This window comes from Catharus ustulatus, chromosome 15, assembly GCF_009819885.2.
Source record: "Catharus ustulatus isolate bCatUst1 chromosome 15, bCatUst1.pri.v2, whole genome shotgun sequence".
NCBI lineage: Eukaryota > Metazoa > Chordata > Aves > Passeriformes > Turdidae > Catharus > Catharus ustulatus.
The window spans coordinates 1992447-2009759 of NC_046235.1; the positions used below are offsets into that span (position 1 = coordinate 1992447).

General features: G+C 55.1%; 2 pseudogenes; both read right to left on the bottom strand.

Annotated features, from left to right (window-relative positions):
- Positions 1–3152: 3152 nt before the first annotated feature.
- On the bottom strand, positions 3153–7975 carry LOC117003498 (annotated as a pseudogene).
- Positions 7859–16822, bottom strand: LOC117003499 (annotated as a pseudogene).
- Positions 16823–17313: the final 491 nt, after the last annotated feature.

The following is a 17313-nucleotide window of genomic DNA, read 5'->3' on the forward strand; positions in this document are numbered from 1 at the left end:
TAGAACAGCCAGGCTAATACAACAGACCCGATCTTCCACTCACTTGGAGAGAGAAAAAACCGTCTTCAGATCATCAAAGAGCAAGGAAGGAAACCACAGCTACAGAAAGGAAGAGATTGCGACACACTCTTCTTGATCATGTAACTAAGAGTAGGTAATCAATACAGGTGTTTACTAAGCACTGAATGCACCGACTGCTCTTCCCAAAGCTCCCACATCACCTTGGTCATGAGCACATAAGTAATCTATTAAATTACACAATAATGACCACCCACAACACACACAAATATTACCAGGACATTTCATATGAATTACAAGTCTTTTTACCAAATATTCAGGGAAGGAGGACATCACAATGAATGATATTATGGTGGGTAATGAAAAGATCAACGAGAAAAGCATTCCTTTCTGTCCTTCAACAGATCCTCATGTAGACTACAGGACTCAAATCTCCAATCCTTCACATCGCCCAGGTTAGTCTCTAACCCATCTAATTTACATGCACATGACATATAAGGCCCAGTTTCCCAGACAACTTCTTTTCATACCATCAACTTCACACAGATACCTTCACATCTCTGTATAAAGGAAGCAGCATTACTCTGCTCACTGCTCTTTTGTGAAGAAGCCCAGACTTCTAAAGGGAAAAGAGGAACGTGCTCCAGGAGAGCCAGGACCAGTGAATGTCTGTATAGGGTCAATCATTCTCTCCTTATGCTCAACGCTGCACCTTGAATCCCTCCCTTCTCAGTCCCACCAAGGCTCATGCCATGACCTGTATTTCACAGCCAAGGCACACCCAGCTCAACTTGACATAGCTCAGCCTTAAAGACAGAAACCAACAAAGCGCCTCTGCTGTCTCTGTCTCTATTATTTCCTCCTCCACATAGAGCCACCTGCCCGTGGGTGGCTTTCAACAGGATCCTTCACCTTCCTAACAGTCCCCAGACATCATCAAGGGAGCAGCTATATCAGGCCCATTCTTCTGCAAGGTTAGACAAAGATATTTCATACCTTCATTTACACATAAAAGCTGAGAAGAGTACAAACCAGGAGCAGCGAAGTTACACTCAGAGGTGTCAGGATTACTATAGAGACTCTCACCACAATCAAGCACATGTAGGCTTGGGAAGACACCTAAACTGGGGAAGATCCAAAACTACATCTTTCTACTTATACAACCAATCCATTCAGAGTACTGCAATGGTCATGGATATTACACATGTAACGACGCACAAACTACTTGCTGCCTGATGAAACCACAAAGACTCACAGGAACTTCTAACCACCATCAGCCTCACTACTGCTACCAGCCCAACGTTTCGTGAAGAAGAACACCGACCCTTTCTTCACCTCCCCGTAGGAAGAGACACAAGAAGAGAAGGTGTCAACGAGAGAAGCATTGCTACACTTGTCAGGAAGACTCCCTGCACAGGACACAGAACACGGCGAAAAAGAGCAGGAGAGCAAAAGAAGGAAACGTTGAGGAGACTGTCCTCTCCGAGGAACTCACCAAGGGAGCGGCGGGATCCACGTGAACGCCGCCGGTAGGGTCCTCGTCGCCGAGCAGCGGCGCGGGCTCGTCGGGCAGTGGCCGGGCCGGGAGGGTGTCGCAGCAGCTGGCGCTGGCCGACAAGCGCAGCTGGCTCTTGCGCGAGTCGGCCGTGAGCGACACGTCGTGCGAGTAGGACTGCAGGAAGGCGCGCACGCCGTCGATGCCCACGAAGTGCGACACGGGCACGCCGCGCAAGGCGCCGCTGGCGGGCGGCAGCAGCTGCTGGCGGTGCCAGCGGCGCAGGCGCAGCGCCAGCAGCAGCAGCAGGAAGGCGAGGAAGAGGCAGGACACGGCGGCCACGGCCAGCACGAGCCAGCGCGTCAGGCTCCCGCCGGCTCGCCCGCGCCGCTGCCTCGTCGGCCGCGCTGCCCAGCTCGGCCAGCAGCTCGGCCACGCTCTCGGCCAGCACCACGCTCAGCGTGGCCGTGGCCGACAGCGCCGGCCGCCCGTGGTCCTTCACCACCACCACCAGGCTCTGCCGCGCCGCGTCGCGGGCCAGCGGCGAGCGCGCCGTGCGCACCTCGCCGCTGTGCAGCCCCACGCGGAACAGCCCCGGCTCCGTCGCCTTGGCCAGCTCGTACGACAGCCACGCGTTCTGGCCCGCGTCCGCGTCCACCGCCACCACCTTGGCCACCAGCGCGCCCGGCTCCGACCAGCGCGGCGCCAGCTCCACGCCCGACCACGCCCCGCCCGAGCCCAGCGCAGCCGCCGGCGCCGGGTACAGCACCTGCGGCGCGTTGTCGTTCTCGTCCACGATCTGCACCACACCGACACGTTGCTGCTCAGCGCCGGCGCCGCCGTCCTCCGCACACACCCACAGCCGCAGCTCGCGCACCTGCTCGTAGTCCAAGGAGCGCAGCGCGTACAGCGCGCCCGTCTCCGCCTGCACCGACACGTACGACGACAGCGGCGCGCCCCGCACCCGCCCCTCGCCCAGCCGGTACCGCACGCGCGCGTTCTGCCCCCAGTCCGCGTCCGTCGCGCGCACCGTCAGCACCAGCGCGCCCGCCGCGTTGTTCTCCGCCACACGCGCGCTGTAGCGCTCCTCCGTGAACACCGGCGCGTTGTCGTTCACGTCCAGCACCCGCAGATAAAGCACCGCGCTGCTCTGCAGCGACGGCGACCCGCCGTCGGCCGCCCGCACCGTCACGTTGTACTCCGACACTTGCTCTCGGTCCAGCTCTTTCGCTGTCACTACACGATAGTAGTCGTTAACAGACTTCTCCAGGCTGAACGGGACGCCCCCGTCGAGCGAGCAGCGCACCTCGCTGTTGACCCCCGAGTCCCGGTCCTGCACGTGCAATAGTGCCACAACAGTTCCCGTCTGGGCGTCTTCCGAGATCTCGTTCAGCTTTGATGATATTGTTAGTTCGGGCGCATTGTCGTTCACGTCTGTCACAGACATGGTGACTTTCGTCGTGTCAAAAAGGCCACCCCCATCATATGCCTGCACCTCCAGTTCGTAAGAGTCGCCTTCCTCGTAATCCAGGATCCTGATCAGCTTGATCGCTCCAGTTTCAGTATCCAGATGGAAAATATCCGATGCCATGTCGGTCGCTTTCTTTATAGAGTATTTCACGAGCCCATACAGCCCTCGTCAGCATCCTTCGCCGTGACGGTGACGAGAACGGAGCCCGGGCACGTCCTCGGGCACACGCACCGTGTACTCCGCCTGGCTGAACACGGGAGCGTTGTCGTTCGCATCCACCACCGTCACGCGGATCCGAGCCGTGCCCGTCCGTGCCGGATCGCCGCCGTCACTCGCCCTCAGCACCAGCTCGTGAAACGCCGCCTCCTCCCGGTCCAGCGCCTTGGCCAGCACCAGCTCGGGACGCTGATCGCCGCCGGGGCCCGCCTGCACGGCCAGCGAGAAGTGCTCGTCACCGCTCAGCTCGTAGATCTGCAGGGAATTCCTGCCCTTGTCCGGGTCGCGAGCGTCGGCCAGGGAAACCGTGACCCTGGAGCTGTCGTCTCGCTCATTCTTAGTTCTATTTCTGCCTCTCTGAAGCTGGGAGCATTGTCGTTTATGTCTGTGATTTCCACTTCGATTCCGTAAACCTGCATCTGTCCCTCCACTATCAGCTCACAGCGCAGCACGCATTTCTCTACTAGCCGGCAAGCTGCTCTCTGTCGATCCTCTCCGCCGTCACTAAGTGTCCCGTCTTCCCGTGCAGAGAGAAGTATTGAGTCCTACCTCTATCTATGACGTGAACTCCGCGGTCTCCTAACCCTGGCAGCTGCAGCCCCAGGTCCTTGGCCACGTCGCCCACGAACGAGCCCTTGGGCATCTCCTCGGGCACCGAGTAGCGCAGCTGCCCCCACGCCGCCTCCCACGCTGCCAGCAGGACGGCCCAGAGCAGAGCTCGCTGCCGCCGGTCCCAGAGTCTCCCCCGCCGCGCACATCCTTGCGACACAACACCTCGGCCGGTTCTTTCCGCCTCTGTTAACCGATCCACCTCCTTCTTCAATTCAGGTCCCGGCTCCGCGCTCCCGGCTTCTGCCACCGGTCGTTCTGTCTCGTTGTATAACGGTTTGCACCGCGGGGATACTCGCAGACCGCCCGCCGCCGAGCCTAACAGGGCACGACCGATCGAACGAATCCGCAGCGGGCGGGGTTGCAGCGCTCCGAGCTTCCTCTCGCTCCTCTCGGTCAACAGTGGCGCCCGCAGCCTCCTCCTGGCACTGCAGCACCGAGCGCTGCTGAGTACTCTGCCTTGTTCACGGGCAGCTCGCTGGGGTGGCTCAGTAGCCAGACACACTTTGCTTTTCTTCTGCTGATTACTACTTCATCCTACAGCTGTTGACGAGCAGGCAGAAGCAATATGCCTCCCGTGGTTTTTTTTTCCCACCACAATTGAAAGTGTTTTTATCGTGGTGACATCACACCGTTATAAAACTCTTTTAATAGTAAGTTTGGAAAACCATCAATTCTATTGCATGAATACGTAAGCACAAATCCCCCTCAGGTTTGATCAAATTTTCCCTTAGCCTATCCGAGGAACAAACACAGTTAAGGTCTAGGAAAACTACATGTGAACAATCACAATGCCTGAATCTGCAGGTCCTTACTTTGCACCAGTACATCTGACTAACATAACAAAGTTTGCATTGCTCTCCATTGTCTGCCTGTAATTTCGGAATTTTACCGTATAACCTTCCTTAGCACAGAACCTTACTCTGACGACTCAGGCATAGAGGATTTCGGAGATTCCAATTTTATCGAATACGGAAGAATAAGCTCTTCTACGGCAGCCATCACTCAAAAGACGAGAACAAACACACAGAGGTGGAACTTCGATATTCATGGAGCCACATGCAATTTTCCCTTGGTAGTCCTACATCATAACATTTACCAGCGGGGTTTTCGCCACCGACTAAAAGTAAAAAACGCAGCTACGAAAAAACTTTGGGGAAGGAAAGCTCTCAAATCCAAGCTCCTCATCTACGTCTCATTCTATACAATAAGGATCCGACTATTAGTACCACAAAGCAATTCAAAGAACATTGTTTCCCTACGGAAAGTCATTAACCTGAGCCAGAATATGAGTTGAATGAGAAAAGTTCCAAAGCTCTACAAAGATTCTATGCAACAGAAATAGAAAGGAAAGAACTTCCCAATGACCATATATGCCTTAAAAGCTGATTTGTGAAGGTTAGAAGAAAAAACAAAATACTAGAGAAGGCTCTATTTAATATATTATACCCAGGAAATAAAAAGCAACACTCATGAGCGTACTCCCTCTACGACGCCTTTGCGAAAAGGATCAGAGAGTAAAAGTGCGCAGACTTACAGACCTGAGCTGCGTCCAGGTCGGCAGGATGCTCTCCCAGAAGGGCCCTGCTGTTGGGGCTCGGCTTGTCGCAGGAATCGCCTCCCAGAAGCTCCTCCGCCGACAGCACGGGCACCGGCGGCGGCGGCCAAGCGGCCTCGGGCACGGCGCGGGCCGGCGCCGCCACGCACAGGTTGTAGGAGTAGGCAAGGTGCCCTCGCAGAAGTCGGCCGGGAAGGCGGCGCCGGCCACCGAGAAGCGCTGCGCGCCCAGGCAGCGCAGCACGGCGGGCGGCCCGGCCCGGCGCAGCCGCGCCAGCACGGCCAGCGCCACGCTCAGCACGAACAGCGCCGACAGCAGCGCCAGCGCCAGCACAGGTAGAACTGCAGCTCGGCCGCCGCCGCCGCTGCCTCGGCGCCCGCCGCCCGCTCGCTCAGCTCCGGCAGCGCCTCCTGCAAGCTCTCGGCCAGCACCACGTGCAGCGTGGCCGTGGCGACAGCGCCGGCTGCCCGTGGTCCTTCACCACGGCCACCAGCCGCTGCTTGGCCGCGTCCCGCTCGGACACGGCGCGCGCCATGCGCACCTCGCCGCTGTGCAGCCCCACGCGGAACAGCGCCGGCTCCGACGCCTGCACCAGCTCGTACGACAGCCACGCGTTGCGCCCCGCGTCCGCGTCCACCGCCACCACCTTGGCCACCAGGTAGCCGGCCTCGGCCGAGCGCGGCACCACCTCGAACGGCGCCACTGCCGCAGCCTCTGCCGGCGCCACCGCCGCCGGCCACAGCACCCGCGGCGCGTTGTCGTTGCGGTCCAGCACGAAGACGCGCACCGTGGCCGTGGAGCTGCGCGCCGGCGCGCCGCCGTCCTGCGCCCGCACCTCCACCGAGAACTCGCGGCACTGCTCGTAGTCCAAGGAGCGCTGCGCGTACAGCGCGCCGCTCCGCGCCTCCACCGACACCAGCGGCGCCGCGCCCGCCGCGCCCGCGCTGCCGCCCGCTAGCAAGTAGCTCACGCGCCCGTTGGCGCCCGCGTCCGCGTCCCGCGCCTGCACGCGCAGCAACAGCGCACCCGCCGCGTTGTTCTCCGCCACGTACGCGCTGTACGCCGCCTCCTCGAACACCGGCGCGTTGTCGTTCACGTCCGACACCTCCAGCACCAGCTCCGTGCTGCTCGACAGCGCCGGCCGCCCCGGTCCCGGGCCACCACCGTCGCGCGGTGCTCGGACGCCTGCTCGCGGTCCAGAGCGCTCGTCGTCACCACCTTGTACGAGCCGCCCGGCGACGCCACGATCGACAGCGGCGCCTCGCCCGACAGCTCGCACGACACCTGACCGTTCTCGCCCGAATCAGGATCGTCCACGTTCAGCAGGGCCACCACGGTGCCTGCTGGAGAGTCCTCGGGCACGGGACTCGACAAGGATAAAATCGTGATCTCAGGTGCGTTGTCATTCTCATCCGTGACGTCGATATGCAGCTCACAGTGATCGGTGAGCCCGCCGCCATCTATTGCCTCCAAGCCGAGGATGTATTCATTCTTCTGCTCGAAATCGAGAGGACCAGCGGTCCTGACCTCCCCGCTCTCACTGTCCACAGCGAACAACGCCTTAATGGAGACCGGGACGGTGCTGAATGAGTAGGAGACTTGACCGTTGGAGCCTGCATCCTCATCTGTGGCCACCACCCGCAGCACCAGCGAACCTGCAGGCAGATTCTCTGCCACTCGAGCCTCGTAGACGCTTTTGCTGAACACGGGCGGTTGTCGTTTGCGTCTGTCACATTGACCCGAATCTGGACACTCCCGGACCTCACGGGGTCCCCGCCGTCAGCTGCCGTCAGTACTAACTCATAGGAGCTCTCCTCCTCTCGATCCAGAACTCTCTCTAGTACCAATTCCGGCTGCTGTTTTCCACCTGCCTTTTCCTTCATGGACAGTGAGAAAGACGGGTTGCGGGATAGTTGTAAGTCAGTAGTGAGTTCCTTCCTACGTCAGCATCTCGTGCCATCTCCAGGGGAAACGAGCACCGGGAGGAATTAATTCACTGATGTCGAGGTCCAGAAATGCTCTGCTGAAAGTCGGGGAGTTGTCATTCACGTCCTCAATGGACACATCGACGCGGAAAACGTTCAGCGGGTTCTGCACCAGCACCTCGAAGCTGACAGAACACGTCGCCGACTCGCCACACATCTCCTCCCGGTCCAGCCTCTCGTTAATGTACAGATTCCCGTTCTCCTCATTAACCATGAAGTATTTCAGCTGCTTCTTGCCGGCAGACGCCACCTGCAGCTTGCGCGCCGGCAGCTCGTCCGCGCTCAGCCCCAGGTCCCGCGCCAGCGGCCCCACGAGCGAGCCTCTGCCCAGCTCCTCGGCGATGGTGTAGCGGACCCGCTCGGCCGCCGCCCGCCACCACACGCACAGCAGCACCGCGCCCAGCAGCGCTCGCCCGCCGCCCGGCCCCAGCCTCTGCCGCCGCCTCACCGCCATTCTCTGCCGCCGACACAGCTCGCCGCGCTCCTGCCGCTGCCCTGCTTCCCTTTCAGCCACTCTCGCCAGAGAGAACAGACACCGCTGAAAGCAGCGAGGTCAGTGAGCCGCCTCTCACCGCCTCTTTCCGCCGCCTCTCGCTGCTGCTGGCGGTGCCGCTGCCGCTCTGGCCGGCGCCGGGCGAGCGAGCAGCCTGCGGGGGCAGGACGCTGCGGCGGCGGCGGCTCCAGCGCCGCTCGGCGGCGGCCAACAGCGACACCCGGAGGCGCCGCCGCGACACTGCAGCCGCCGCATGGCCGCGCTCAAGGGGGCCCGGCTTTGGGCGGGGCTCAGAGCCTGCATCGGCTCAAGCGGTTCTCCCGACCGCAAACAGAAAGGGCACAAGCTCTTACTTAATTCGAGTCCAAGGCGTTTCTATCTGAGATATGCAGTCGGATGCTTTTAAGGCATTCTTTTAAGGCACAATCAAGAATCACAAGCAAATGTGAAGGGCAGGGCAGTGAAGAATGGAATTGGACTGCTCTTTATAAAATTATTGCGCATCTAAAGCAGCAGCAAACGATAACATAGGGAATGCTTCAAGAGTTTTCTCGCCGTTCATGACGTCTTGAATTGTCCTTTCATTACCTGGGGTGAATTAATTTGGGATATAGATCAGCCTAAAACCATGCAATCTACCCCAATGCCAACGTAGCAGAAATACCTTTACTCCTTTGTTTCTGACTCCTTAAAATTGTTTCATCTGCGTGAACGAGTTCTTCTCCTGCCTCACACACAGAGCTCCCCTGCCTTCTGTTTCTTTTATGCCATGCAAGTGGCATCCAACACTTGCTTGTGTCTCCTCCCTGGTCACATTTACCATGAGATGATAATGCACTACAGGAACACACAAGAGGTGCATTTGCTCAGCACCATTATAACAAGGAACTGAAGGATTCCAAAGCACACAATGATAAACAACCATACTAAAGATCAGCGCTCATCCAATGGAGAATGGCTCATTAAACCATTGGCTAATGGGAATCTACTCCCTCTCTTCATCACATGCTCTTTTCCACAAAATGCAATGGCTACTCAAGCCGTATTTCCATCTATTTCTCCCAACAGCAACAGAACACAGAGTCACTCTCGTATCTCCTGCCTTCCACTCCCGCTGGAACGAGAGCAAGAGACAATAACACACCGAACTTCGCTGAAATAAGACGGGTTGTTGATAATAGTAAATATGCCTGCATACAGAGTAAATGAAGGAAAAAGAAAACAGAAAAAATACCTGCAGAAAAACCCAGAACTTGAAGCAGACAAGGCAAGGAAGCATTAGTCACAGATGCTCACAGTGAAGTCTTCTAGCCCATGAGTTCAGGCCTTAAAATTCATCCCAGAGAACACCTGGACGACAATGAGGTCTCAAGCTGTAAGGGAGGCCCTAAAGATTTACTCTGGAGAATAGGATAGGGGGCTCATTTGAAGAATTACTCCTCTCCTCAGCAACATTTTTAACTTCTTAGCCTTCTCACCTTGCACCATTATTAAACCATCATTTCAAACAAGTTCTCATCGGCCTCTTTCTCAAGATAAATCAATCTTCTGATAAATCACACCAGATTATCTTATTGCTTCTGCTTCCGTGTCTTCCTATTCCCTACACACTCAGTTCTTCCCAGGTGGATCCAAACGGATTTCCTGAAAAAACACAGTGTTTCAAATTTAAATATACTGACCAGAACAGTGAAAAGGAGCTGCAACGTTCCTGGAAACAAAGACCTCAGTGAAAGAGGAATTACAACCCTGAAGAAACTCTACATCACAATGTTGCATCGAGGTACAGATGGATAATGGAGTTTCACGCAGGATTAATTAGCTGTTCCTAGACAAGAACTGTGGTTCTATATGAACAGTTACTGTGGAGAACTGTCACTGTCTTTCAGGACAGAGTAACCAGGATCAGAACAGAACAAAAATCGCACTGGCTGTGGCATCAAGCTTGAAATCAGACCATTTCTCAGCCAAACCCACATCAATTCACCGACTTTCCTGACAAGAAAATTGAGTTCTCACCCTGCTCACTCAGCTTTCACAGACTGTAGTTTCACCATCACTGTATACCAAAAGTGGGTTATATGTTGGCCAAAGAGAAAAAAAACCCCTTCATATATTGTGACGTGGTATTTCTTCAATGAAATATTCAAAGTCAGTCTGGGTGGGGCTCTGAGCAACCTGGTCTGGTGGAAGATGTACTGTTTATGCAGAGCCATCAGAATGAGATGAACTTTAAGGCCCTTTTCAACACAAACCATTCCATGATTCTGTGTTTCTATGATTCTATGATTACATGCACAGCTTCAAGGTATGTATGAGAGACTCTCTCTCTACTGGATAATGACATGTTTTGGAGTTTGCAAGATTGCCAGGAAAAAGGAGGAACAACTTCACTCCATGACAAAAAAACGGGAAAAGAAACAAACCAACAACCCAACAAAAACAAATCCTCTAAAAAAAAACCTTAATCAAACCAATCAAGAATAGGAAAACACCAGAAGAGTATCAAACATGGCCTCACTTTTCAGACTGTGCCAACTGTAGTGTACACACAACACAGGACACTCAATTCTAACTACTACACAGGAAGCCTCACACAGGAGCTCAGTACACATACCCCACACAGTCATTGCCTTGCACAGTAATATAAAGAAAACGCTTGGAACCACAGCTGTGGACCTCGTCCATCTGCTGGCACAAACAGACACATTTCATTCGTTCATTTGGAGCTGTATCACAGTGAACACCAGCACTGGCCCTCCCTCTGCATGGACAGACTTCTTCTCTCTGTCCAAACATAACATAAAAGACAATTTTGCGTAGAGATATAATTAAAAGAAAAGTTGTGTGCTCACCTTCTCAGATCCCAAGCATCTCAACTAAGATTATTCTGTTCCGCCTCATTATTTCAACAAGTGCAAAATGTTTCATAAATTATTACCAGCTCTGTCCAGACCCAGCTACCCACGCATCAGCTCAAAGGCAACATTACCATTCTTCAGCATATGGATTCCTCACAAGATGTGTAACTGCCACTCTTGATGCAAAACAATATGGAACCCAAACTAGGCCATTTGAGTCCAAACCCCACCATTTGAAATCATGAGACTCCTCCTGGTTCGTTTTCATAAGGCCAGGAATAGCCCTGAGGACTAACAAAACACATGCCAGGTCTCCACCACTACCTCCACCCACAACACACCCCCCAACCCTTCAGAGCTCACATGGGAAGAAAAACATCGCATTGCTTCATACTAGAGATAGGAACTGGACAGGGAATGGAGGAAAACATTCCCTTGAGGCTTTCAGCAGACATTCACACACAGCTCACAGGAATCACATTTCTAACCCTTCACATCATCCATGTTGTTCTTTCACCCATAGATCCTAAAAACATGTGACAGTGGAGGCCCAGTTCCCCAGACCATTTTTCTTCCCACCACCAATTCCACACAGATATCTTTAAATCTCTGTACATTGGAAACTATATTTGCCTGCTCACTCAGATTCTGTGAAAGGACTTCATAGGTCTGAAACAAAAAACTGAGCAGTCTTCCAAAAAAGACTGAGTCAGGGAATATCTGCACTAGGGGAATTAAGCCCAACTTATATCTCTTCCTGCACCTTCAATCTCTCCTTTTCCATCCAGGCAATTCTCTTGCCATGGTAAATTCATCCCTGAGAGAACCTGGAAGCCACTGAGGTTTCATGCTCCAAGGAAGACCCTTATGTCTTACACTAAACAACAGTGCAGGGGAGCTCATTTGAAGAATGACTCTTCTCCTCAGTAACTTTTCTACTGCGTGGCCGGCTCACCTTGCACTATTATTAAACATCGTTTTAAACAGCTTCTCATCAGCCTCTTTCTCAGGCATGGAATCAAACCATTTCTCAGCCAAACCCACACTGATTCACCGATTTTCCAGGCACAGGACTCAGCTCTCACCCTCCCCTGCATTCACAGCCTTTAGTTTCACCATTAATATATACCAAATGTTTGGTTATACATTGGCCACACAGAAAACAACACCTTGGGGAAACATGTATTTATGAAGCAGTGTTTGTGGAATGAAACATTAAAGGTCAGTCTGGGTGGGGCTTTGAGCAACCTGGTTTGGTGGAAGATGTCTCTGCCCATGGCAGAGCAGTCAGAATGAGATGATCTTTAAGGTCCTTTTCAACATAAATCATTCCATGATTCTGTGTTTCCATGATTCTATGATTACATGTGCAGCTTCAATGCATGGATGAGAGATTCTCTCCCCACTGGATAATGATATGATTTGGAATTTGCAGGACTGCCAGGCACAATGAGGATCAACTTCACTCCCTGACAAAAAATCGGGCAAATAAAGCCGGCCAACCCAAACTAAAAAAAAAACCCTCAAATAAAACCTCCATAATCAACACAGCAAAGCCTGGGAAAACATCAGAAGAGTATCAATCAAGGCCTCACTTTTCAGATTGTGCCAACTGTAGTGTACACACAACACAGGAAACTCAATTCTAACTGATATACGGGAGGCCTCACACAGGAGCTCACTACACAGACGCTACACAGTCACTGCCTTGCACAGTAAGATAAAGAAAAAGCTTTGAACAACAGCTGTGGGCCTTGCCTAACTACGGGCATAAACAGACCACATTCATTCATTCATTTGGAGCTGTATCACAGTGAACACCAGCACAGGCCCTGCCTCTGCATACACAGACTTCTTCTCTCTGTCCAAACATAACAGGAAAGCAAATTTTACATACTGACATCATTAGAAGAAAAGCTGTGTGCACAGTTTCTCAGATCCCAAGCATCACAACTATGACTACTCTGTTCCTCCCCATTATTTCAAGGACTGCAAAATGTTTGATAGGCCATAAATTATTACCAGCTCTGTCCAAGATCCAGCCAGCCACGCCTCAGCTCAAAGGCAACATCCCCATTCTTCAGCACATGGACTCCTCACAACTTGTGTAACTGCCACTCTTGATGCAAAACAGTATGGAACAAAACTAGGCCATTTGAGTCCAAACCACACAATTTAAAATCATAAAACTCCTCCTAATTAATCTTCATAAGAATAGCCCAAAGGATCAACAAAACACATGCCAGGTCTCCACCACTACCCCCAACACTCCCTCCAACCCTTCAGAGCTCACATGGGAAGAAAAACATCACATTGCTTCATACTAGAGATAGGAACTGGACAGGGGATGGAGGAAAATATTCCCTTCAGGCTTTCAGCTGACATTCACACAAAGCTCATAGGACTTGCATTTCCAACCCTTCACACCACTCCTGGTGTTCTTTCACCCATAGATCCAAAACACCTGTGAGAGTGGAAGCTCAGTTCCACTGGGGCCATTTTTCATCCCACCACCAATGGTACACATATATTTTTACATCTCTGTACATTGGAAGCTACATTTGCCTGCTCCCTGAAATTCTCTGAAGGGATTTCATAAGTCTGAAAGGAAAACCTGAGCAGACTTCCAAGAGAGACTGAGTGAGGGAATCTCTGAATGAGGGAATAAACCAAACTTATATTTCCCTCTGCATCTTGAATATCTCTCTCATCCAGGCAATTCTCGCCCCATGCTAATATTTTATAGCCAAGGCTCATCCAGCTCGGTCTAAAAGAGCTCTACCATTAAAAAAAACAGAAAAAGACAAAGCAGTTCTGCCATTTCCTCCTGCATTTCCTCCTCCACATGCAGCCACTCACAGGCTTCCCAAAGAGGCGCAACTTCAAGAGGATCCCTCATCTTCTCAACAGGCACACAGACATCATCAAGGACCACTTGGTCCCGGGCCAATCCTCTGCTGGGGAAAAGAAAGGTATTGAAGACACAAAGACTTTTCCAGTGACCTCCACTATGTACCAAGCAGAACGATAAATGCTGAAAAAGAAAGTGCGGAGGATTTCTTCACAAAGCCATCAGCATTGTGTTCGAAACGCTCAACCTATTTAAGCACATGTGCCGTGGGGAAGACACATGAGACTGATAAAATGGTGAATTCCTTAACAACGCAATACATCACATCAGAAGATCTAATACTAAAAGGAGCACAGATTCTACACAGCACAGGTGACATATGGGAAGAACCTGAAACCTGATCAATACCCAAACTGCTGACCTAACGGAGAGCCTGCCAAGAGCAGCCTTCACACTCCTTCCTTCTTTAATAACTGGAATGTTGAGGATCGACCCCAGGATCAGAGAACGACAGCAAAGGAAAGTAGTCTTCAGAACGTCAGCGAAGAAACTTTACATTGCTTTCAAGCAAAATCTCCAATGCAAGCCAGATAACACTGTGGAGAAATGGCAGGGCAGCATCAAGACAAAGCGTCGTGAAGAAAATGTGGACACAGAAACTCACCGAGGGCAGTGGGATCCACGGGGATGCCGCGGCAGGGTCCTCGTCGCCGAGCAGCGGCGCGGGCTCGTCGGGCAGTGGCGGGCCGGGAGGGTGTCGCAGCAGCTGGCGCTGGCCGACAAGCGCAGCTGGCTCTTGCGCGAATCGGCCGTGAGCGACACGTCGTGCGAGTAGGACTGCAGGAAGGCGCGCACGCCGTCGATGCCCACGAAGTGCGACACGGGCACGCCGCGCAAGGCGCCGCTGGCGGGCGGCAGCAGCTGCTGGCGGTGCCAGCGGCGCAGGCGCAGCGCCAGCAGCAGCAGCAGGAAGGCGAGGAAGAGGCAGGACACGGCGGCCACGGCCAGCACGAGCCAGCGCGTCAGGCTCCCGCCGGCTCGCCCGCCGCGCCGCTCGTCGGCCGCGCTGCCCAGCTCGGCCAGCAGCTCGGCCACGCTCTCGGCCAGCACCACGCTCAGCGTGGCCGTGGCCGACAGCGCCGGCCGCCCGTGGTCCTTCACCACCACCACCAGGCTCTGCCGCGCCGCGTCGCGGGCCAGCGGCGAGCGCGCCTTGCGCACCTCGCCGCTGTGCAGCCCCACGCGGAACAGCCCCGGGTCCGTCGCCTTGGCCAGCTCGTACGATAGCCACGCGTTCTGGCCCGCGTCCGCGTCCACCGCCACCACCTTGGCCACCAGCGCGCCCGGCTCCGACCAGCGCGGCGCCAGCTCCACGCCCGACCACGCCCCGCCCGAGCCCGAGCCCAGCGCAGCCGCCGGCGCCGGGTACAGCACCTGCGGCGCGTTGTCGTTCTCGTCCACGATCTGCACCAGCACCGACACGTTGCTGCTCAGCGCCGGCGCGCCGCCGTCCTCCGCCAGCACCCACAGCCGCAGCTCGCGCACCTGCTCGTAGTCCAAGGAGCGCAGCGCGTACAGCGCGCCCGTCTCCGCCTGCACCGACACGTACGACGACAGCGGCGCGCCCCGCACCCGCCCCTCGCCCAGCCGGTACCGCACGCGCGCGTTCTGCCCCCAGTCCGCGTCCGTCGCGCGCACCGTCAGCACCAGCGCGCCCGCCGCGTTGTTCTCCGCCACACGCGCGCTGTAGCGCTCCTCCGCGAACACCGGCGCGTTGTCGTTCACGTCCAGCACCCGCAGACAAAGCACTGCGCTGCTCTGCAGCACCGGTGACCCGCCGTCGGCCGCCCGCACCGTCACGTTGTACTCCGACACTTGCTCTCTGTCCAGCTCTCTCGCTGTCACCACGGTGTAGTAGCTGCCGTGGGAGCTCTGCAGCCGGAACGGGACATCCCGGTCAAGCGAACAGCTCACCTCGCCGTTGACCCCCGAGTCGCGATCCTGCACGTGCAGCAGGGCCACCACAGTCCCCGCCGCGGCGTCCTCAGAAATCTCACTCAGCGCTGACCGCACGGAAATCATTGGTGTGTTATCATTTATGTCTGTGATGGTGATCGTGACTTTGGCAGTGTCGAACAGCTGTCCTCCGTCCCGTGCCTGCACCTCCAGTTGATAAGATCTGCTCTCCTCGAAGTCCAAGCTTTGCAGTAGAGTGATCGCCCCCATATCAGAGTCCAGATGGAATATCTTCGAACCTCTTTGTGTTATTTTCTTTAACAAGTATTTCACCTGCCCGTTCAGACCCTCGTCAGCGTCCGTGGCCATGACGGTGACGACAGTGTAGCCCACGGGCACGTCCTCGGGCACACGCACCGTGTACTCCGCCTGGCTGAACACGGGCGCGTTGTCGTTCGCATCCAGCACCGTCACTCGGATCCGAGCCGTGCCCGTCCGTGCCGGATCGCCGCCGTCACTCGCCCTCAGCACCAGCTCGTGAAACGCCGCCTCCTCCCGGTCCAGCGCCTTGGCCAGCACCAGCTCGGGACGCTGATCGCCGCCGGGGCCCGCCTGCACGGCCAGCGAGAAGTGCTCGTCACCGCTCAGCTCGTAGCTCTGCAGGGAATTCCGGCCCGAATCCGGGTCGTGAGCTTCACCCAGGGGAAAACGTGAACCTGGAGCTGTCATCTCGCTTATTCCCTCCTGCAGCTCAATTTCCTTAAAACTGGGGGCGTTGTCGTTTATGTCCGTGATTTCCACTTCGATTTCGTAAAACTTCATTTCTCCCTCCACTATCAGCTCACAGCGCAGCACGCATTGCTGCACACGCTCGCACAGCTGCTCTCTGTCGATCCTCTCCGCAGTCACTAAATGGCCCGTCTTCCCGTGCAGATCGAAGTACTGAGTACTACCTTCGGAGACAATACGGACACCGCGATCGCTGAGCTCCGGCAGCTGCAGCCCCAGGTCCTTGGCCACGCCACCCACGAACGAGCCCCTGGGCATCTCCTCGGGTACCGAGTAGTGCAGCTGCCCCCACGCCGCCTCCCACGCCGCCAGCAGGACGGCCCAGAGCAGAGCTCGCTGCCGCCGGCCCCAGCGCCTCCCCGCCGCGCACATCTCCGCCGCGGCACCGCAACAGCGCGAACAGCTCCCCACCACCAACTAGCGATCCGAGTTCCTGCTCGGAGTTGCTTCTGCCGTCCCCTCCGCCTCCCTCAGTTCGGTTCCGCAGAGCGACTAGGATCGCAGACTGCCCGCCGCTGATCCTGTCAGGCACCGCGCAGATCGAGTCCGTCCGCAGCGGGCGGGGTTGCAGCTCTCCGAGCTTTCTCTCGCTCCTCTCGGTCAACAGCGGCGCCTGCAGCCTCGTCCCGGCACTGCAGCACCGGGCGGTATCTTGTTCACGGGCAACTGGGTCGGTTAGCACAGTAGCCAGACACACTTTGATTTTCTCCTGTTGATCACTGCTTGATCCTCCATCTGATGACGAGCAGGTAGAAGCAATACGCCGCCCGTGATTTCGTTATTTCCAGCATAAGGGAAATTGCTTTTATTTTGGCGATATCACCAAGAAATAAATCTATCTTAACATTACGTTTGTAAAACCATCACTTGTATTGCATAACTCCGGAAACAGAAGTTCTCCCCTAAAGTTTTTGTACTACTCGTGTTTCATGAACCGTTTCCTTAGCCATTCCACGACTCAAACAGTGTTACGGTCCAGGAAACCTACAGATGAACAGCCGCATTCCCCGA